This window comes from Arvicola amphibius, chromosome 12 (assembly GCF_903992535.2).
Source record: "Arvicola amphibius chromosome 12, mArvAmp1.2, whole genome shotgun sequence".
NCBI classification, from domain to species: domain Eukaryota; kingdom Metazoa; phylum Chordata; class Mammalia; order Rodentia; family Cricetidae; genus Arvicola; species Arvicola amphibius.
Genome location: NC_052058.2, coordinates 11,216,518 through 11,239,658, shown reverse-complemented (window position 1 = coordinate 11,239,658; position 23,141 = coordinate 11,216,518). Strand labels below are relative to the sequence as shown.

At 44.0% G+C, this 23,141-nt stretch overlaps 1 protein-coding gene and 1 pseudogene across 9 annotated transcripts in view; one reads left to right on the top strand and one right to left on the bottom strand.

Moving 5' to 3' along the window:
- Dusp10 (dual specificity phosphatase 10) overlaps window positions 1-23,141 on the top strand; it is a 550,627-nt gene that overhangs the window by 380,175 nt on the left and 147,311 nt on the right. The window lies entirely within an intron of this gene.
- Window positions 5,665-6,993, bottom strand: LOC119827585 (annotated as a pseudogene).

The window sequence follows — 23,141 nt, the reverse complement described above, 5'->3', positions numbered from 1 at the left end:
AGGAAACAGGACAGTCACTTTTCCCAAAAAAATAATATCCATTTTTTGCAGGGCTTGAGGTGGGACTGGAGAGGTAGAGCTACATGTCCAAAGGCCCACGGCTAGCAAAAGGCAGAGGCTGAGGCCTTGCGCCAGCACTTGCTCCTTTAACCCTAGAGCAGTGATTCTCAACCTGTGCCTCGCAACCCATTTGAAGTAGAATGACCTTTTTATGGGGGGGGGGGTCTCATATCAGATATCCTGTGTATCAGATATTTACATTACGATTCAAAACAGTAGCAAAATTACAGTTATGAAGTAGCAGTGAAATAATTTTATGGTTGGGGGTCACTGTATCCAAGGGTCGCAGCATCAGGAAGGTGGAGGACCATGGCTCTATGGATACTCCTTACTCAGGGAAAGGGCGTGGCTGTCCTGCTCTCCCGTCTGTCCACACGGCCTAGCACGCAGAAGGGACTCTATGTGGATCATATGTACTCCTCTGTGCACCAGTACTGCACTGTGAGCAGTTGCACTGTGCAGGGGCGAACTTACCTCAGAGGTGAAAGGACCGCCCCAGGCTCGCCTAGTTGAGACGTGGGGACCCGTATGTGAGGATGCGTCCAGGCTGTCCCGACCACAGACAACCCAGCGAGACCCTCCGGCGTCACTTCAGAAGTGCTCCCAGAGCTGCTGGGTGGGCGTGCACTAGCAGGAACACAGATGGGCCTCTGGAGGTCACAGAACCCGAAAGCAAGGCAGTTGAAGAGGCAGCGAGCTGGGCCAGATACTTCTGGACATGGGTGGCGCCATGCCCAGCTACACCACGCAAGGGGCGATGCCAGGAGGGTTTACAGGGAGGAGGAGGGAGAGGAGAAGGGGAAGGGAATTAACGGGAGGAGCTGCCACAAGCCTGCTGGTGTGCCCAGAAGGCCACAGCCAAGGAGGGTGGGCAGCTAGCGGAGAGCGCGGTAGGCGGAGCCAGTCGAGTAGTGCCCAATGAGCGCCCGGAATGGACTGGGAGGAGCCTACAGACTCCAATCCGTGGAGGGAAGAATTGGGCGGAGCCTAAGCAACCGGGGCCTAGTGAACTAATTCTGAGTCTCCTCAGGCTGGGCTGGGCGGAGCGCTGCAGGGGGGGGGGGGGGAAGCTGAGGCAGTGGGGGCGGGTCTGGTAGAGGCGGAGGGCGGGGGGCGGAGGGGGAGGGGCGGCAGCCCTCGCCCTTTCAGGCCCCGTGGCTCCTATGGCCAAGCTGGTCCTCAGACGAGTCTTTTCCATGGGGTCGCCTCGGTTCTCCCGTATATTAAGTTATAGCCATGGGACGGAGGCGCTGGACGTGGGTGTGAGCAGACTTCTCTGAGACGCCGATGCCGTAGACTCTATTTGGTGGGGTCGTCGGTGAGTCCGCTGTTGAGGCGCCTGGGGACCTACTCACTCACCCTGAAAGGGATGCTGGAGAATATTGCTGTATCCACCGGCCCCTCCTTCTGAGATGCACCAGAAGGTTCTGTAGGTTCAGAGGTCTAGAGAGGGAGTGTGTGATACAACGGCCACCTGTTTGGGCATGTTGTATTTTAATTTGTGAAGCTGGGGATTGAACCCGGGGTCTTGTGTATCCTAGGCAGGTAGCCAGGGTCTCAGAGCCTGGACAGAGGAGGAATCCTAAATAGGGGAAGGGCTACCTAGGGGGCCTCACTGTTGGCGTCTGTGAATGACAAAAATGATTAGGAAAATGCTACCTGTCAGGCCGGTGTGACACAGCCTGTCATTTCAGTTCTCCAGGACTCCTCAGGAGAGGGCTGGATGGGGTGGGGAACCTGTGTTTTGACGTTATTATAACACAAATCTTATCTATGCAATATACTCTCCTTTAAGTACAAATTATTTTGCACCATGCACCATGCACCATGCGAGGCGGTGGGGTTATAGAAGTGAGGAAATTGCTGGGAACCCATTTCCACTCCAGTCCCATGCTGCTGTTTCAGGGTTCTGGTCCAAGAATGCAAACAGTAAACAGACACAAAGTACAGGCTCCACAGGCAACTAGTCTAAGGTCGCTGCTCATGGCTATGCTCCCTTTGCTGAATTGTCCTTAATGTCACCTCTGAGCCTGTTGTCAGCAGTGAGGGAACAGAGACAGAGCCTCACCTTGTCACCCTGAATAGCCTTAAAGGAGTCCCTTTAATCTCGTAGAAACCTCCATTCAGGCCAAACTGGGATTTGTGGCTTTAATGCCAAAAAGGATTTCAGGCATAGCCAGTTTGAGCCAAAAAAGAGTTGGACATCTTTTTTTTTTTTTTTTTTTTTTTTTTTTTTTAAAGACCTGTGAGGCTTGGGCCTGAGGGGTAGGGAGGAGAGGGAGAGGTGCTCAGAAAGAAAGACACACCCAAGTGTGGGCGTGGGCTCTTGAAGGGAGAGGAACAATGAATTTGAATTGTCCTAGCATTAATCATAATAGATGCCTGTGCTTCTCAAGGTGCGTCTCAGAAGAAGGCTGAGGAAACTCCCTCCCCCTTTCTTTCTCTGTTGACTAGAGGGATGATAGCGCCACTCCCGAGATTCCCCAGTGGAATTATAATCTCGTAAAATAAATCTAGACGCCACTAAGTAGCTCAAGGGGCTTCTCATACCTGCCGCGCCCCCCCCCCCCCCCAGTGGGCTTTCTGGTGGGATTCCTAGAAAATTGCCTGTTTATAGTTCAGAAGAGGGAAAGACAGTTAGCTGTTAATTGTGGTGGGATTCTTGCTTTTTTAATATTTTTGCCTGGTGAGAGGGTTCAGCCAGATTTCTGGGTGGCGTGGTTAGCTTCCGCTATCAACTTGACACAGACAGTTACCTGGAAAGAGAGAGCCAAGCACAGCTGAAGAATTGCCCTGATCATGGCCTGTGGCCATGGCTGTGAGACATTTTCTTAGTTGCTGTTTATGAAGGAGGGTCCGGCCTACTCTAGGTGGTGCCATCCCTATGCAGGTCGACCTAGGCCGTTTAAGAATATAAACATAAACAAAAGCACAGGGCACTAATCCCGTAGGCACCCGTTCTAATGAGCAAACCGAAGAGAGAAGCCAGTAGCAGCTGTCCTCCATGGTTCCTGCTTGAGGCTCCTGCACTGGCTTCCCTGGATGAGGAACTGCTACCAATAACCAAATAAACCCTCTCCTCCCCAAGTTGCTTTTGGTCGTGGTGTTTATCACAGCAACAGAAAGTAAAGTAGGGCACCAGGGAAGGAATTTCCTTCCCTTCTCCTTCTCCTGTCTCCATAATTTTCCTTGTCTTCTAACTCAGTGTCCTGACTGAGGACAATGAGTTGAAAAGATGCCCAGCTGGGATATTACAATCATGGTCTCGGAGACGTGCAGACGGGCTCATTCTGGACCATCTTCAAAGCCACAAAATCCCTGCTCTGCTACTACACTGCCTAGCTATTAACTAGAGAGATTTTTTTCTTTTTAAAAGAAAGACGTGTAGGTGGTCGGTGGTGGTGCACGCCTTTAATCCCAGCACTTGGGAGGCAGAGGCAGGCGGATCTCTGAGATCAAGGCCAGCCTGGTCTACATAGTGAGTTCTAGGACAGCCAAAGCTACATAGAGAGACCCTGTCTTGAAAAATCAATAGATAAAAAATTTAAATTTTTAAAATTAAAAATAAAAGAAAGACATGCAGCTGAAAACTAAATAGTGCTTACCAGGGACCAGAAATGTTACTGGGGAAGATGAAGGGTGGAAGGGGAAGAGGGATTGTTGGATATAATCCATTCAGCTCATGTGACATATGGAAATGCTTCACTTACCATTGTTAACATAAAACTATTATTTGTTAGTAAAAACGAAGCATAGAACTGGTGGGTCTCTTCTCCTCCTGGGGACAGTGTGTGTTTGGGACATTCCTCCAGCACTTGGGGTAGGAAAGTTATAACCTTGTGCTGGACTTGCTGCCTCTGCAAGGTGTTGTTGTCAGCCACAGCGAAGCAAGACCTTGTCAGATTCTTCTTATCAAAACCTACAGTGCGCACACCTGTCGCCGCAAGAGGCCAATAGAGTATATCGTTGTCTCTGCCTGTTCCTGCAAACAGTCCCAGAGAAAAGGCATACTAGGTAAGATACAAGCAAAGCAAAGCAGACTACCTCTGATGTTTTCTCAGGAAATTCCAGGCTAAATGACAGCTCTCTGGATGGAGCTTTGGAAGTCGGCCAGCTGGGCAAACATTTTCACCGTGATTGCCGGCTCCCAGTTTTCCAAGGTACCACGCAGGTCAGGGAAAGCAGTGTAGAGCCATTTAGACACTGGAGGGCGTGGTGTCATTAACAAGGTCAGCCATTTCTGGGGTTAGATGCTTTCTCAGCTTTTAGAAACTTTTGGTTACTTAGAGTTCTGAGTTAATAGGTATAGTCATTCTGTTTTACTTAATAGTTAAAAATTGAACAACAGCAGCAACAGCTGCATTTTCAGGTTAAGAAGCTAGAAACAAAAAGGGAATGCAATAAAGATAGTAAGAGCGGGTTCAGGTACAGCTCACGGTGGGATGCTCTCTTAGTGTGCACAAGGCACTAACTTTGATTTCCAGTAATGCAAAAGGGGATAGAGGAGGCGAAAATAAATAAAAAAAAAATAGAAGAAACTAAACAAAAGATGTCTGATGTGTCTTGCTCCTGAAATCTCAGCACTTGAGGAGCTAAGGCAGGGGGATTGCTTACTACTGTAGTGTCCCCTGTAGTGGGGAAATTAGTAAAGTCATTGTATCTGGTGTGAACGCCGGAGTGTTGGAATTGTTTTTAGGTGCACCTAAACCCTGAGAAAATCTTTTGTATCTGATCAGTGGTTGCTTTCTGCGATTTATGTATTTCTGAAGGTGCTTTATGATGCTCGCATGACTTCAGACTCGAGATGCTCCTGGAAAATCTGGAACTTTTGGATTGTGGGAATTGCAAGACTAAGGCACTGATATATGATGAGGGGCTTCTTCATGTGTAAAATTTGAGTTTGAATCACAAAGGAAGAGCCTTCATTGATTAATAATTTCTTCTCCTTCTCCTCCTCCTCCTTCTACAGGGTCTCATGTAGCCTAGGTTGGCCTTGAACTCACTATGTGGCTAAATCTGGCTTTGAATACCTGGTCTTTCTGGCTCCACTTCCCAAGTGCTAAGGTCATAGATGTGTTTCCCTCTAACACTGTCATGGTAGCAGCACCTGCATTTAGCAGGACACCCTTAAACAAAAGGGGTGTCGTCATATGGGGGATTTAGGATTTTCAGACATGTTTCTATAAAAAAAGCCATATGTATTTTTATAGGATTTTTGTTATATCTGTAGGTCAAAGTAAATAGCATGTTGATTCATGATATTTATATACCTAGTTAATGAAATACAGATCACCATGACTAGTGATGTATTAAAAGTGTTGTAAATTCTCACATCTAATATGTAAGCTACTCCATGCTACAATGATTGAGTCTTCTTTCTGACCACGACTAAAATTATTAGCAACTTGTGTTATTTTAGAATGGCATAATCTTTAATTGTAGACTGTGTATTTTTGATGCATACATAAAAAATAGGTTTAACAGAGAAAATGTTTCTATGTCTATTTTATCTAACCCAGAGATTATATATAGTATGCCATGATCGATTACCCTGAAGCCAATGTTCATGTTCAGGAAGCTTGTTCACCACAGAATAATCCAGTTTTACTGTCTAACTTGCATGGTTTTCAAAAAGTTACTTAAACGTTGTTCAGTGCTCATGAACACCAAAGGGCTGTGTGTGTCATAGCCGCTGGACACAAACATCTGGACACAGTGGTGAGTTGGGTCATTATTCCACATATTTCTTGAGGAGGAGGCAATGCAAAACAGTACAGGACCACAAAGTAACTCAGTAGCAGCCGAATGGTATGGATGGCCCTCTGCTCTGGAGATGCTTTGGGGGACATGCTGGTGCTATGAAGGTACTGTGAATGCCTTTTATGCCTGTGCAAAGACAGTCACCATGTACACTTGAAAGCACCATGAGCCCTACAAGAATGGCATCCCGGAAGACAGCCAGTACAAAATGTAAGTATCTGATGTAGTGAGAGCTGGGGGCTGCGTTCCTGCCACCCAAATCCCGGCCGCCTGGCTAGCTTATGCCCCGAAATAATTACACGGAAACTGTATTCATTTAAACACTGCTTGGCCCATTAGCTCTAGCCTCTTACTGGCTAATTCTCACATCTTGATTAACCCATTTCTAATAATCTGTGTAACACCACGAGGTGGTAGCTTACCGGGAGGAAAGATTCAGCATGTCTGACCTGGTGGCTGGCTTCATGGCGACTGACCCAGAGAGTAGAGGCATGGTGATTGCCTGACTTCCCTTCTTCCCAGCATTCTGTTCTGTCTACTTCACCCACCTAAGGACTGGCCTATCAAATGGGCCAAGGCAGTTTCTTTATTAACCAATGAAATCAACACAAACAGAAGACTCTCCCACATCAATCTGAAGTCACTGAAAAGTCAGAGAGAACAGGATTTAGTGACCAATATAAGAACATGTGAAGTCACATTGGGGGTGGCAACAATGGAATTTATGAAACCACTAATGGACATATAGAAAGTCCACAGGGAAAGAAAGCAGCCTGAGTTGTAAAGTAAGGATTTATGTTTGACCTTGGACAAAGAGGAACTTCTGGGGCTGAGGATGATGGCCTGGAGGATGCTCAGGTGACACATGGCACAAATGAAGACGTTCCTCATTAGCCTATACAAGGAAATGACTGATCTACAGGTGAAGTTATCCCCAAATCTCTGGGACCCCAAAATGTCTGTAGCAAAAAAGGCCATGGCCAGCAGCATCACTATGTGGCTTAGAGCCAAGAGACTGGTTATCAAGTTGGTGGGCTTGTGCCTGTGCTCCTGAAAGAACATGCCCACGAGAAAGAGCAGAAGGACGGTATTGGCTGAGATCTCAAAGGCAATTTCAGAAAAAAAGGCATTTCTTATGTTACGATCATCATACACTAGGTTGTTTCTGTTCATCTTATGGGGGAAAGAAACACACAGGGCATAGCTGAAAGTGAAGAAGAAAGCTCATTTGGTACCGACATTGCTCCTATGCATCTAACTCCACACCTTCTTTTTTTAGAAAACAAACAGGCAAATAATAATAATAAATAATACACAATAAAAGAAAAAAAGAAAAAGAACAAGAAGCACACACACACACGCAACCAAAACCATAAAAATACCAGACCAGTAAGATTTTTAAAAATGCCCAAACAAAGCAATATGAGACAAATAGAAAAATCTACAAACCCACCATTAAGTTTGTTTTGTGTTGGCCAGCTGGTGCTGGGCATAGGACCTGCCCTTAAGTGTGGTTAGGGATGGGAGCTCATGACTACTTCCTCCTCTCAGAGCCAGGACCCCATGTAACTTAGACCTGTGTAGGCCTGGTGAATGGTGCCATAGTCTCTGTGAGTTGTTATGTGTGCCAACCCTGTTGTGACTGGAAGGTGACAGTTTCCTATTAAGTGCTGAGTAAGACAATTGACACAATTTGGTACATTAGAAGCACCCACTTATATTTGCATCCCTGAAGTATGAGGAGTGACAAAGGAAATATAACCCCAATTATCCAAATTTTCTGTGGGACACACAACACAATCATTTATGTATCTATGTTTAATATTGATATGTATTATAAGGTGTATCACTATTTTCTTTCTAGCACATTATTTTACTTGTAAATAGGTTCTGGGGGATGTGAACCCTTTATGAACACAGGCTAAAGAGTATCCTGTTAGTGTCTTCTCTTCTACCATGCCTCCCTCCCTGTATTCACGTCTACCCACTTAGCTTTGGTTACAGATCAGGGCAGAATTGAAGCTGTCTGGCATCTGCACACTAGTTCGGGAGATCCTCTTCAAACACTGCTTGTGGGAGCTATTGCTACAGAGACAACATCTGGCTCACTTTATGTACCATGCGTAAACATTGCATTTTGGGGCTCAGCAGTCAAACCATTGGCTGCTTTTCTGGAGCACCTGGGTTTGATTCCTAGCACCCAGATAGTGGCTACCAATGACTGTAACTTTAGTTATAGGAGTCTTAACTTCCCTCTCCTCAAAGCTCTTAATAGAATTCACAGATTCTACATCCTGAATCTCCTCAAAGGTTTTGGTCAAATTCTCCAATTGCTCTTTTACTTTTTCATCATCACTGAGAAGAGCATCTCTGACTAAGTGTCATAGTGAAAATATCTTTATGGGAAATTCTTCTGGCCCTCACTCTTTCAATGCTTTTTGAAGGTCAGACTTTACTTGTTCCCAATAAGTATTATTAAAGCCTCCTATATATAGAAACCAGGGACTAAACTCTAAAACCGTCTTAATAATCTCTTGTGCTGTCTCAATTTTAATACCGGTGCCTTGTTCTCTAAAAGAACTATCAATTGGCTCATTAATTGCCCATCAATCCTGGAAAAGAATTACTTGCACCCACTTTCAATTCACCCTCACCATCAATTTCATACCTGTTGGCCAGCATCCGAGGGCTATCTCTCAGGGGTCCCCTACTTCCTGATCTCGCTGATGGGCCTCCAACTGTAACTCCTGCATTACTCTTGGTACAGTTCACATACCACTGTACCATTCATGAGCCAGGCAAGGGCCTGGAGATGGAAAGAACATACAAGAGACCTGGGTCATTTGAAAGGATACCAGCCATATGTCGTTTATTCAAGCTTAGGAAAATCCTTATATACCTGGCTGGCCAGAAACTGTACTCAAGATGAACCCCAGGAGCAGGAGTAGACCCATGGACCCAACAAGTTCAGAAATGCTTATTCAGTAATCATGCATTTAATAGAAGTTACGTCCATCATGGGTATACCTGAACAAATAAAGACAAACAATGGTCCAGCATATGTGTCTAAGAAAATGAAACAGTGTTTTACTTATTATAATATAAAGCATATTACAAGTATGTCAAACAACCTTACAAGTCAGACATTTATAGAAAGATCAAATTGAACTATAAAGGATATGCTAAACAAACAGAAAGGAATGGAAAATACCCCCAGAAATAGATTGAATAATGCTTTATTAAACTTGAATTTTCTTTTTTTAAAATTTACTTATTATGTATACAATATTCTGTCAGTGTGAATGCCTGCTGGCCAGAAGAGGGCACTAGACCTCATTACAGATGGTTGTGAGCCACCATGTGGTTGCTGGGAATTGAACTCAGAACCTTTGAAAGAGCATGCAATGCTCTTAACCTCTGAGCCATCTTTCCAGCCCCTAAACTTGAATTTTCTTAACACTAATGAGAAAGAAACAACAGCAGCAGACATTGGATAACAGAAAAACTTCTGAATTAAATCAGCCAGTATATTTCAAGGATGTATGGACCTCACAATGGAAACCAGGAGATGTGCTATGTTGGGGAAAGGATTTTGATCTTGTTTCCACAGGCCAAGAAAAGCTATGGATACCATCAAAATTAATAAAGATTTGGTTTGAAAAGAGAAACTTCTTGAGAAAGAGAAATGGCAGTTCGTCCACAGAGGTGACCTTTATACAGGTGGTAAGAAAACCTTATAAGTGTTGGGGCAGGGTTCTGTTCTTTTCTTTGCAGGAAAATAATCATCTTCAAAGAGCTGAGAGACCTTGGACATCTAGATGCCTAAAAATGAAAAGCTAATTATCCAGATAGAATCTCCAAGCACAGAGAAATCTGACTTATGATGCTGTATCATCTGCATGGTGAAATCTGATTATCTGGACATGTATACATCTCTACTTAAAAGTTAGAGCTGGCTTTAGAGTTGGACGATGGCTATCCTCTAAATTCAAGCATGTTGTTAAAAAAATTTCAGCATTTCTGTTTCATGTCAAGAGGCATCTGTTTTTTATGGGACATAAAAAGATAGATTTTAAGGACATATTTTACTTTTCTCCATGCCCATTTTTGTCTATATCATATCTTTCATTGAATATATGTCTATATGAATAATGTATAAGTTCTCTACAATAAACAGCAGATTTTCCTGCAGTAATTTTGAAGCTTCCAGGAGGAAGACGGGGCCCTACAACAATGACTCCACCTGGTTGATATGACATCATGATGCTGATAGCGCTACTATGAGACCAGTTTTGGGGTACCAGCTGTGGAAAAGTGCACCTTTTTATAACATTCTGGCCAGAATTCCAAATAAGAACTTCAAAACAAAAACAAAACCCTATTGACTCAGAGACCATTTGGAATTATACCAAACAGCAATTTTGAAATTTAACTATTATTTTACTTTTACAGGATCCCATGGAAAGAACATCGCCCTGCAGCTGGAGGCAATTATAAAAGATGATGTCCCCTCTCCCAACAAAGTTTTTTCTCAGAGTTAGGGACACCATTTTGGGGTTGATTATTACTTGTATAGGGTTGTGGGTTGGGGCACAAATTATGTAGGCCCAGAGATCTAAAAAAAAACTGAATGGGATAATAGGTAGATTAGTGTGAACTTACTCACATAATAATAATAATAATAGTGAGTAATAGAGAGAATACTTGTGAGCTATTATTATGGACAATTTACATTGGTATAAGATTTTTGCATATTGATACAAGTTCAAATTATACTTGTTATATTGAATATGCTATTCTGTTTGTAATATTGGTACACCTATGCAAAGTTATTTTATCAGATTATATGCATGCATGTTTCTACCTCTGTCTAAGATATTTTGTATATTGATACAATTTTAGAATATATTTATCATATTGCATTATATATTTTTACCTCTGATCAAGATATTTATGCATTGTTTACATTTTGAGGCCATTGTTCAACTTTACTGCACAGTTGTTTAAAGACTGTTTAATATTCTGATATGAAGTCTTACTTTTTAAGTTATATAGATATTATTATAAGTCAATAGTCATTCATGTTTGTTATACTTTTAGTCAAACTAATTAGGTTCTTTAGATACATAGAGATTGTATTCTACATAGATAGGTAATCTTCAACCACTTCAATGATCTGTAGAATATGGCATTTAAATAACTTAGGATTCTGTTGACATGAGACATGAGATTGGTGCTCCTGGCAGCACCAATCTATTCCCAAGTGATTGTTGATAACCAAAGACATTCCACTTGGAGTTTGTTTTCTTCTTGGCACAACAGCCTTTGGGCAATGAACTGCCCATGCCTCAACCACTAACAAAGTGCACTATGTTCAGACTGGACAACAGGATACGAGAAAAAAGACTGTCAAATCTTGCCAAGACAGGGTAAGATAGTTCTGAAAATTTTTCCTGCCGCTGAAAATGGTCTGTCAGTTATTCTAGACCTTAGCCAAAGTTGGATGCTTCAACATTACAAATGAGATTTTGGGTGATTGCTCAGGCAGCCAGTTGTCTCTGTCATCTACTACACATTTTAGAAGCTGTTTGATTGCACTTCCTGCTTACTCAAGTAATATTCTCTCTCTTCTTAGGCCTTTCATGGGGTTGAAGATTAGATAGTTGTAGTTACTGTCCTCTTATGATCTAGCCAAGCTATTTCCAATACAAGACATAGATTCCTTAGAATAGAATGTTTATTAAAACATTTAGCATACATTCCTTGCTTAATAATGTTTTTGCTGGTTGTAATTCTAATCTTATACTTGATATCTGTTCCTAGTGTATATAGTTTTTTATTGAGTTTGGAACTCTCTTATTAAGCAAAAGGGGAGGTGCTGTGGGAGCTCCTTCAGCCAATACTCTTTAAGATACCAGTCCACTTGGGCATGGTCTCTTATACTATAAATGCAGCTGTAAACTGTGTGCTCAATATCTTGCTTCCAGTTCTTGCTTCCAGCTGCTAGACTCTGTTACTGTTCCCTGTTTGTGCAGAGGACTGTGATCAAAGACAGTGAACTGTGAGTCTCCTCTAAATGAATAACCCTTTATTATATGTAATTCTGAACTAGTGTGGGATTATTTTGTAACTTCTGTCATCTGACAACAAAATGGTGCCAATCAGGACAGCTAAATCCACTTAAAACCTGAGAGAGTTTGGGAAGTAATTCTAGACACAAAAGAACAGAGTTAAGCACAGCTTCTTCATAGCAGCATTTTCTTGGGTGGCCTCTCTTTGTTAGAATCAATCATGTCTCATTTAAGAGAGGCTTCCTGACTTAGCTTTAGCTGCAAAAATTTTGTAGTTCTCTTTTAAGAAGCCCTACCACAAAACACTTACATGGTGTTCATGAATAGCTGACAGCATGTTTCTTGTTGGTGGCAGGGACCTTGAAACTCTATAGAGTTGTGGAAATTAACATGGCTCTGGCTGGTACCTTTGCCATGAGGCTAGATGCTCAGAAAGGTAAGGAATGGGTTGGATCCAGCTGTCAAAGCCACGGCTTTAAACCTAGCCATATTGCTTAGCAAATTAAAGACTCTCCGGTCAGAAAAAGAGAGATACAGTAAAGATAGTTTCAGATGAAAAAGCCTCTAAACAATTTACAGTGTATTTAAAATATGTTTAGGCTTGGAAGAAAAAAGAAAAAGAATAAAATCCCTTAAAGAGAAGAGGAGAGAGAGAGAGAGAGAGAGAGAGAGAGAGAGAGAGAGAGAGAGAAGTTGGGTGTGGTGACACATACATTTAATTCCAGCACTTGGGAGGCAGAGGCAGGCAGATCTCTGTGAGTTCAAGGACAGCCTGGTCTACAGAGTGAGTTCCAGGACAGCCAATGATACACAAAGAAACTCTGTCTCAAAAAACCAAAAATTAAAAGAAAAAGAAAAAATAGAGTTAAAATAAATCCATGTAAAGATGGAAAATACACAGAGAGATACTGTATGTTATTGTGTTGTCTTGAATTGTTTGATGACTGAGGAAGGAGCAACAGCTTCTAAAAGACATTTGATTATAAATGCTCCCAGATTAATCCAACATATGTATTTTGAAAATGGCTTGACTTCAAAATTTAAGTCAAAAGTTATGCTACTCTGGAGAAGAGGTTTTGCTTTTGTTTCCACAGGAAATGAAAGTATATGAATTCATTCTGGATAAAGAAAAGTAATGTTTGACCAAGGAAGACCCCCTGAGAAATCTCTGATAGGAGCAGATGGCCCAGATGTCTGAGTTCTACACCCAAAACAGTTTCAAGACTGCTGGCTGAAATGATCAAGCCTCATAGACTTTTCTAGTCAGGACTTGACTTAAATCTTAAATTTTCTGTAGGTCCCCATAAGATTATCAGCAGCCTCCATCAGCAGGAAGTAGCCTAGAAAACTATGTCCACATTCCCAAAAAATTAGTTATGAATGTGTGTTTTTGTTTAGAGTGTTGGTTACAAGTCATTATGGATAATGGTGAGGAAGAAAGCTAAACAAATGAGATTTGATTCAGAGTTCTTGTTTTGAAAAAGGGGGGGAGGGGAATTGCTGTGGGACAATGGTCTTGTATTGTTTTAACAAAACACTGATTGACCAGTAGCCAGGCAGGAAGTATAGGCGGGGCAACCAGGAAGGTGGGGCGACAAGAACAGGAGAATTCTGGGAAGAGGAAAGATGCAGTCTGCAATCGTCACCCAGATGCAGAGGAAGCAAGATGAGAAGGCCTCACTGATAAAAAGTACCAAGCCACATTGCTAACACAGACAAGAAATATGGGTTAATGTAAGTTATAAGAGTTAATAAGAAGCTTGAGCTAATAGGCCAACCGTTTATGATTAATATAGACCTCTGTGTATTTCTTTGGGACTGAATGACTGCGGGAACTGGGAAGGACAGAAACCCCAGTCAGCGTGTGTGTGTGTGTGTGTGTGTGTGTGTGTGTGTGTTATGCTTTCTTTCTTTGGTTTGTTAATTTTATTTTACCCTTGTTTGTCTTTTTTAATTGCCTGTTTGTTTTCTTAAGAGAGAAGGCAGAAGATGTGGAGTCAGAAGAGTAGGGAGGTGGGGAGGATCTGGAAGATTTGAGGGAAGGAACCATGCTAAGAATATATTGTATGAAAATAACTTTATTTTCAATTAGAAGCAACCACAACAAAAGAGACAGAGTAATACCAGGGAGCTGCTGCTGGAGTCAGGGTTTGAGTGCAGAGCTCAAGAGTGCAAATGCATGGTGAAAGGCTGGGCAATGGACCAAGACCAGGAATCAATAGGTTTCAGGTTCCAATCCAGTCAAATGAGCCTTGTCAGCAGTGGGCACTGAGATGAGTCAAAGCTCTGGTGACAGTTGGAAAGGCCTCTGCTGGTTGGCTCCTGATGCACACATCCCGTACCAGATGACAGACTAGTGTGTGCCATGCCATCATAATGCTAAGTGTCCATCCCTTTGTGGGGTCCAGGTGAGAAAGCTGCCCCTTGACTGACACATCTGATAGGCTCTCGGACCTGGCTTTCCTGATAGGGTTTTAACATGTCCATGTCCCTGTAAATTTTTGCATGGTTCCAATTTTGTCTCAAGAAGAGGTAATTTGTCACTCTGCGCTTCATGGGTGGCACAAGAGGGATGGTATGGTTTATTGGGTCTACCTGGGGCTGCGGTCTTCCTCTTCCTCAAAATGAAGTAAATGACACCACATAAAATGGGATCTTCTAGGGCAAGACGCAACCTAAAACCATTTTTTTTTTTTTGGTTTTTCAAAACAGGGTTTCTCTGCAGCTTTTTTAGAGCCTGTCCTGGACCTAGCTCTTGTAGACCAGGCTGGCCTCGAACTCACAGAGATCCGCCTGCCTCTGCCTCCCGAGTGCTGGGATTAAAGGCGTGCGCCACCACCGCCCGGCCTAAAACCATTTTTTTATATAATATTGAGTAATTTAGAGTTGGGCACAGCCTGTTCTCAGTATGCTGTCACCCGAAATGCCCCACATGGTATGGGTGAGAACCAGGCTTTACTCGTCCATACCGGTTTACCTGCCAATCAAGTTGGATGAGAAGTACATCGTGGCATCATCTCTCAACTTTGTCCCTAGGGAAGATGGCAATGATATCTCACTTGCTTGGATAATGTGCACATGTTTATATGTGTACTGTACACATAAGCACACACACAGTGCCAGTGTGTGCTGTTTCTTGTTGTGTGACGTGATGCTTTTACCCTTGCTCACTGGGCTGCTGATGAACTAACAGGAGCTTGGAGCACCGTCCATTTGCCACTGTACCAGCTGAGAGGCGTGTGATATTCCAGCCAGATGAGTTTGTCTGAAGCATGATAATCCCTTCTCATACCCGGGAGCAACCTGATGCTTCCTTCATCTGCAACTCCAGTGCTGTCGGCTAAATTCCTTTAGGCCTTAGTTTGAAGAGTGAAAGCTCAAAGTATCTATGTCAAAGATAAAAATCACAAAGAAAATAAAATAATCGAAGTGATACCTAAAACAAGTGACTTTTTAGTGAATCTAAGAGCATTTTGTTGGGATGGAGGTGGGCCCTCGTATTTATTATAAACTAAACATTTCCTGATTTTTATGCGTATGGCAAGGAGACCGAGGCACACAAGACAGTCCTAACCTGTAAGGAGATGGCTTTTATCTTTTGTTTTTGTTTGGTGTTGCTGGGATGGACCCAGGGCCTTGTGCATGCCAGGGAAGTTCTCTTCCTTGTGAACTGCATCTCCACCCTGCTTGGGTTCTGTTTAGAGCTTTATCCTAGATAAGCAGGTAAATGAATATTAGAAAACAAGCGGCAGGAACATTACTTCATTCCTGAGGATGGAAAGTGAGTGAAAGCGAATCAATCTCAGTCTAGAGATTTCAACCATAGAAAGAAAGTTAAGAAGGAAAGGTATCAAAGTCTCAACAGTGCTCACCCTGGATTGGGAGTAAAGGCTATCTTTGTGCTAGCAACCGGAAATATCCTTTTCCCTTCCCTCCCTGGGACTTTCTTTCCTCATAACATATAAGGACCTATCCCTTTCACACGGTATTAAATACTGATAAAAGGCCTATGTGTTGTCTCTGCCTCTCCTGAGTTCAGGTGAATGACTTGCGGAAAAGTAACATATGTGAACATACATGTTTGAGAGACTAAGTGTGGGAGCACACCTATAACCCCCCCTCTGGAAGTAGAGAAAGGAGGTGAGCCTCAGCTTCATAGTGAGTCTGAGGCCAGACTGTTTAAAATGAAAACTTGTTTAATAATAATAATAATAATAATAATAATGTTTGTAAAGAAAAATGCAGGTCTAGAAGACTTCCTCTCTCTGTCTCTCTCTGTCTGTCTCTGTCTCTGTCTCTGTCTCTGTCTCTCTCTCTCTCTCTCTCTCTCTCTCTCTCTCAGTGTTCTATGTGCATGTATGCTTGCATGCCAGAAAAGGACATCAGATCCCTTTATGATTCTGATGGTTCTGAGCCTCCATGCAATTGCTGGAAACTGAACTCAAGACTTCTGGAAGAAAAGCCAGTGCTCTTAACCACTGATCTCTCCAACCCCTTAAATGCGTCGCCCAGGCTGGCCTTGAACTCCTGCCTCTGCCTCCTTCAGCAAATCCTATTAGAGTGCACCGTCACAACCAGCTAGGTGACTTTCAAAGAGAGAAAGAGGAAACTCTTTGGAAAGTAGGCCCCAGCAAGAGAATTTTCCATCCACTGTCTCACTGCAACTCCTAGGGATCAAAAAAGCTTCAGTACCCCTGCCCTTCCCCAGCACACTCCCTGCCCACATCACCATGGCAGTAGAATTTGAGACCCATAATTCTCCTCCAATCGATTTCTTTCCTTCCACAGTTCCCACCCCCTCAGTTTTCAGTAGAGTTCTTAGCAGAGACCCGGCTTTGGACTGAATCCTCGTCTGCATTCAGAGACACAGCACCGCACACAGACGTGGGGAAGGGAACGAAGCCACAGTGTTGGCCAATGCTGGGGAGAGTCCTGTGTCCTAACGTGCAGAAAAGACGAAACAGATACGTGTGGAGACAGTTCCTCTCTGGCCTCAGGGCTCCATGGGTGTCATCCTGACTCCTTGCATGAAAGTTTATAGAGGACTCTAATCACTAAGGCTCCGGCACACACCCTCAGATTCTGGCAATACCAGGAACACAGTCGGTAGGCGAGCTGTGTCTGAGTCCTCTGCACTGAGGAGGTGTTCTCTCAAGAGAACCCAGGCGTGTTGAAAGGGCTAAAGCGACTTCGGCTTGTGTTGCATTCGGGGTAGGTTTCGTAAGAGGCCCTGCTTTGAATTTTCATCTGAAGCCAAGGATGTGATTCTGTGGTTCCATATCCTACTAATTTTCAGTGACAAAAACCTGGAAGTTTTAGCATTTCAGGTTTTAAATGAAGTTTAATTAATTTTAGATTAAAACCAGGTCTAGGCTAAAGCCGTGACTGGCAAAAAGGCAGTAGGTGCTTTTTTTGGCCAGGGTGAGTGTGTCTTGGGAAATGATCTTGCTTAGACATGAGGAAATGGTCTTCTCGTCATCTGTGACAGTCATGTCAGTGGTGGTGGCAGCCAGACATAGAGACGCCAGCAGTGTGTGTCTGCAGGTCAGAGTTTTGAGGGATTAGCTCTCTCCCTCCACCGCAGTTCTAGAGAGCAGACTTAGGTGTCGGGCCGCGTGACAAACTCCCCAACCCTTACTTTTACTCTCCATATCTGTACATATTTAGGTGTGAGTGTGACATAGGCCTTGAAACTAGAAAGAGCCATAGTGACCACACATGGCACAGTACTGGCACACACACACATACACACACACACACACACACACACACACACACACACACACACACAAAACAGATATCAGGACCAACAGGACAGAATGAGAACCAGAAATGAACCCATACAGATACGGCCTCATAATATTTGACAAACTTGGGGAGAATAGACAGACCACTCAGAAACAGCATCGGCAAAAAGTGGATATGTACCTACAGAAGAATGAAATTGGATCCATAACTGAACTTGCAGAAAAAATCAGCTGTTAAATGAATCAAAGACCTTAATTTCAAATCTGAAAATCTGAAATGTTCAACCTGCTAGAGGGAACACAGGGAGTGCCTTTCAAACCCAGTTGTGGGGAAGCTAGGTGGTGGCTGTGCAAGTCTCAAATCTCCGCACACCAGAGGCAGAAGCAGGCATACCTCCGTGAGTTCAAGCCAGCCTTACAAGCCAAGTTCCAGGGCCAGCAGGACTGCATAAAGAGAGACTCTGGCTCACAGTTGGAAAAAAAAAGACATCAGGGAACAGCTGGAGAGCTACTCAGAGATTAATAAGAGTACTGGCTGATTTGTATGAGGACCTGGGTTTCCTTACCAGCACCCACGTGGCAGCTCCCAAATGTTCATAACTCTAGAGATCAAGTCCCTTCTTCTGGTCTCCATGGGTACCAGGCATATACACAGTGTATTTACAAACATGCAGAAAAAAAAAACACTCATACAAATAAAGAAAAAAAGGTGGCGTAAAGAACTTCCTACACATCTATCAGCATAGGAAGCCATCCCAAGAGTCAGCAAATGGGCTCCATGGAGTGAAATGTCTGCACGGCAAAGGAAGTCATCAGCAGAGTGAACATACAGCCCAGAGAACAGGAGGAAGTCTGCCAGCTCTATGCCAGACAGGACCAAAATGTAAAACTGCCCATCAACAAATGGGCTAATGAAATTAACAGAAGGTTCAAAGAGGAAACGCAAAAGGCCAATCAATTTTTTTGTTTTTTGTTTTTTAGTGTTCAATCTTCTTAGCCATTAAGGAAATGCAACATAAGATGACTTAGAGATTGCATTCTGCCTCAGTCAGCGTGGCCATTCTCAAGGAAATGGACGCCACCAAATGCTGCAAGGACACGGGAAAGGAGCGAGTCTGGTCCACTGTGGGGGAGTGGGAACTAGTACAGCCCTGGGAATCAGTATGGAGGTTTCTCAAAACACTAAACCCAAACTGCCACAAGATCCATGTGGGCATACATACTTGAAGAGCTGCTTCCCACTCCAGAGACACCTGCACATCCGTGTCTGTTGCTGCGCTATTCACAGCAGCAAGGGTGGGGAGCCCGTGGATGGGAAGATCATGAGCATGCTAATTGCAGCTGACACTCTTCCACCCACTGCCTCTGGGTTGCCCCACACAAGTGCGAGCAGACCCCCGGGCCATCACTTTCCAGCACACACTCTCCTCTGTCACAGCCTCCTTTGGCTCGCGTTCCTGACTCTAGTCACATTTTCTGAAACTTTCCTAAGAGCCTTTGTTATAATAAGTTATGGAGGAAAAGTAAATTAGTGTGAGAAGATCCAAATGCTGCATTTTTGAGCACGGCTTCAATAACTCTGCTAAAATGCTTGCAATATTTTATGAGCTCATGCATGCTAGACAAGCACTCTTTCACTGAACCACATCCCTAGCCCGACAAACTTTTAATCTGCCATTACAGGGTGTGGTGACACACACTGGGTACATTAAAGTCTGGTCGTCATGGCAGGGACAAAGCCGTTCTAAGGAGGCATACATGTTCCTCCTTTCAGGGCTCAGACTACTGGCAGAATTTTCCCCAAGGAATTAAATTTTTTCCAGGAAGCTTGTGCTGGGAGGAAGACGAGGTTGGTAGCAGTTAGGGGAGGAGCTGGCCTGCCAGGAACAATTCTCACACGGTTCTCACAGCTCATCAGATTATTTTGCAGGTGGGCTGGAGCCCAGACGCTGATGGATCAGCAATGGGAGAGACCACACCTTAACCAGAATTGCTTAGTTAAACATGCTCTTTTCCCTCTATTTAAACCTAAACCTCATGTCAGGACACAAAAGATGGTCTAGGGTGAGGGGGTGAGGGCTTGTCATTAGACCTCTTGCTTTTCTTCCCAATGTGGAGACATTTGGCTAAATCTCCTTTTCTGCTTTTCACGCTAACTTGCTTCTTCAATGGCCTCTGAGGTTTGACAGTTGAGTATCCTAGATAGGGTTTCTATTGCTGTGATGAAGCACCATGACCAAAGCAACTTGGGGTGCAAAGGGTTTATTGGCTTACATATCACAGTCCATTGAGGGAAGCCGGGCAGGAACTCAAACAGGGCAGGAACCTGGAGGCCAGAGCTGATGCAGAGACCATAGAGAAGTGCTGCTTACTGGTTTGCTCTTCATGACTTGTTCAGCCTTCTTTCGTATAGAACCCAGGACCACCAGCCCGGGGTGACACCATCCACAGTGGAATGGGCCTTTCCCCATCAATCATTAATTAAGAAAATGCTCTACAGGCTTGTGTTGTGGAATAGTATTTTAATGCATATTTCAATGTGCGTTACATTTGTTCATGCTGCATTTGTTTAACAATGTAAGGATACGTGTTTCATTATGTAAAGATGTGTTACATTTGTTTCACCTTGTCTGCCTGATTGGTCTAATAAAGAACTGAATGGGCAATAGCTGGGCAGGAGAGGGATAGGTGAGGTTGGAGGGGAGAGAGAACAAACAGGAGGAGAAATCTAGGCTAAGAAAGAACAAGATGGGGCTGGAGAGAATGAGGGAAGAAAAGGAGACAGCCCAGGCCAGCCTGGCAGCTGCCAGCCCACAGACACAGAATAGGACGTACAGAAACAAAAGTAAAAAGCACTAAGGCAGGAGGTGGAGAAAGAGAATCAGGTTAATTTAAGTTAAAAGAGCTAGCCAGAAATGAGCCTAAACTAGGCCGAGCATTCATAACTAATATTAATTCTCTGTGACATGATTTGGGAACTGGTTGGTGGCCCAAAAGAAAAGGCCTGGTACAGGCTTGTGTGTAGCCAGATCTTACAGAGGCGTTTTTCTCACTGAGGCTCTCTCCTCTCCAATGATTCTAGCTGCGCCAAGTTGACATAAAACTAGCCACCGCATTGAGCCCGTCATGATACAGCTGTCAGGCTCTAACAAGACCACTCTGGACTACATAGTGAGAGCCTGTCCTTTCAGTTTCTCTCGCTGTGGTAAAAACACTGTGGCCAAAAGTAGCTTGGGGGAGGAAAGGGTTATTTGGTTATTTGGCTTCTATGCCCTGGGTCACAGTCTTTTGGGGAAAGGCAAGACAGGGAGGTGAACATGGCAGAGGGCAGGCGTCTAGGGGGCGGGGCTGATGCAGAAGCCATGGAGCATGGAGCAGTGCTTTCCTATGTGGTACCCAGGACCACCAGCCTAGGCGTGTCAGTGTCAGCAGAGTCTCCCCATCATTCATCAGCCAGGTTACAGTCCATGATTTCAGAGATGCCAAGGCAGATATGGAAGTAGCTAGACACATGACAGAGAGAAACGCACGCACCCACACCGCCTGCTTGATGTATTTGTGCGGCTCTTCTTTCTTGGGATCGTTGACTGCTTGGTTCACGAGGGTGGAGAAAGCGGAAGTGGGGAACAGGGTTCAGACAGCTGTGGCTATAACAGAGACATCCCTCCCGGAGACAGACTTCAGTGAATCAGTTCAACTTTATTGCAGAGTACAAGGAATATATAGGATTGGGGAGCCTGGGGACAAACTCTAATTTGCATTAAGTTTCATGGTCCTGTTATATAACCGGATTAGTGAAAGTACAGTCTTATCAAAATGGCTATTGCACTTGTCTGATTATCATGTAGGTCATCAGAGGATGAACACTCACAGGGATCTGGGCCAAGGACTCGAGATAAGTCCGGCATCGCGGGCCTAGAGACATCCTCCAGGTAAGGCTAGGTAAAGAGCAGGAGGCTTTTGCTGTGGACAGAGACTCCTCTGTGTTGTCAAGCTTAGAGAAAGCTGGCAGGCTATGGTAGACCTCTGACCAGTCAGCAAGGCTTTCCAGCAGAGTTGTTTAAATTTCTCCAGTCCCATGTAGTTCAAGACCCCCTCCCCTCCTGGGAACAATGCTGCTCACAGTGGGCTGGGTCTTCCTACATGGATTAACCATCAGAGCAATCCCCCACAGACTACACACAGGCCAACTTAGTCTAGGTTGCTCCTCGTTCAGGCTTTCTTCTCCTGTGCTCTAGACTGTGCCGAGTTAACATTTTAAAAAAAGCATCCCGGACTCTAGGTCTCCCTTTCCCATTCAACTGCGATGGTTCTAATGGAGAACAAATAGAAACCACTTTTTGTTTTCGCATTTAGTTGAGTCTTTAGGTTGTAAGGACAGAAAGATCCATCAGCTGTTTTTTTCTTTTGAGACAGGGTTTCTCTGTGTAGCCCCGGCTGTCCTGGAACTCACTTTGTAGACAAGAGTGGAGTCAAACTCAGAGATCCTCCTGCCTCTGCCTCCTGAGTGCTGGGATTAAAGGAGTGCATCACCGCGCCTGGCTTTACAAGCTGTTTTTTTCTATTTGCAAGTGACGTTGCTGAAGCTGGAGAGTCACCTTATTATAGAATGCACTCATGTACCCAATAAAGGGAAATATGTCACTTTTTGTTACCTTATTTTTTAATTACTTTTTTCTGAAGGGTAATTGTCCTAAGAATTAGAAAACTTGCCAGGTCATAGTGGCACACACATTTAATCCCAGCATTTAGGAGGCAGAGGCAGGCAGATCTCTGTGAGTTCAAAGCCAGCCTGGTCTACAGAGTGAGCTCCAGGATATCCAGGGCTACACAGTGAGAGCCTGTTTCAAGAAATCAAAAAAAAAAAAAAAAGAAATAATTTTTACAGAGAACCCCCATAACCCTTATGTGTCTGCACAATTTGGCATATGTATGATTAGAATCAGATGTATTATGGGAAGGCCGTGTAGTGTGTGAAATGTTAGATGAGCCCATCTATCAAAACAGACAACTGCCTCATTTGCCCCTGAGCAATCAAACTCCTCCTTCTCTTGAACCCCATAAAATAAAGCCCCAAACCATCCTTGGGGCTCCTGGGTGCTCTTACTCTTATGATCCGCTCTCGTTCTTGACAACATATTTCTTCTGATCAGCGCAATTGATTCACTTTTTAACACACTTTCCATACTGCTTTGAAATGTCTTTGTACCTTTATTTTAATTCCTTGAATAAGAGACCAAGAACCCAGAACATCCAGCCTAGACCCTAGCCACCAGAAACAGGTATAGAAAGCTGGTGATTGCTCTAATATGCCAATGTGAGGACATTTCTTCTCTGAGTCCTCATGAGAAGCACAGAGTGATCTGCGGGAAAGTGCCTTCAGTGACATCCAGGCAACACTACAGCAGGAAGCCTCTCGGGATGAGCCAGTGTGAGCCAGCCTGTTCTGTATAGTGAGTTCCAAACTAGGCAGAACGACAGGGTGGAACACTGTCTCAACACG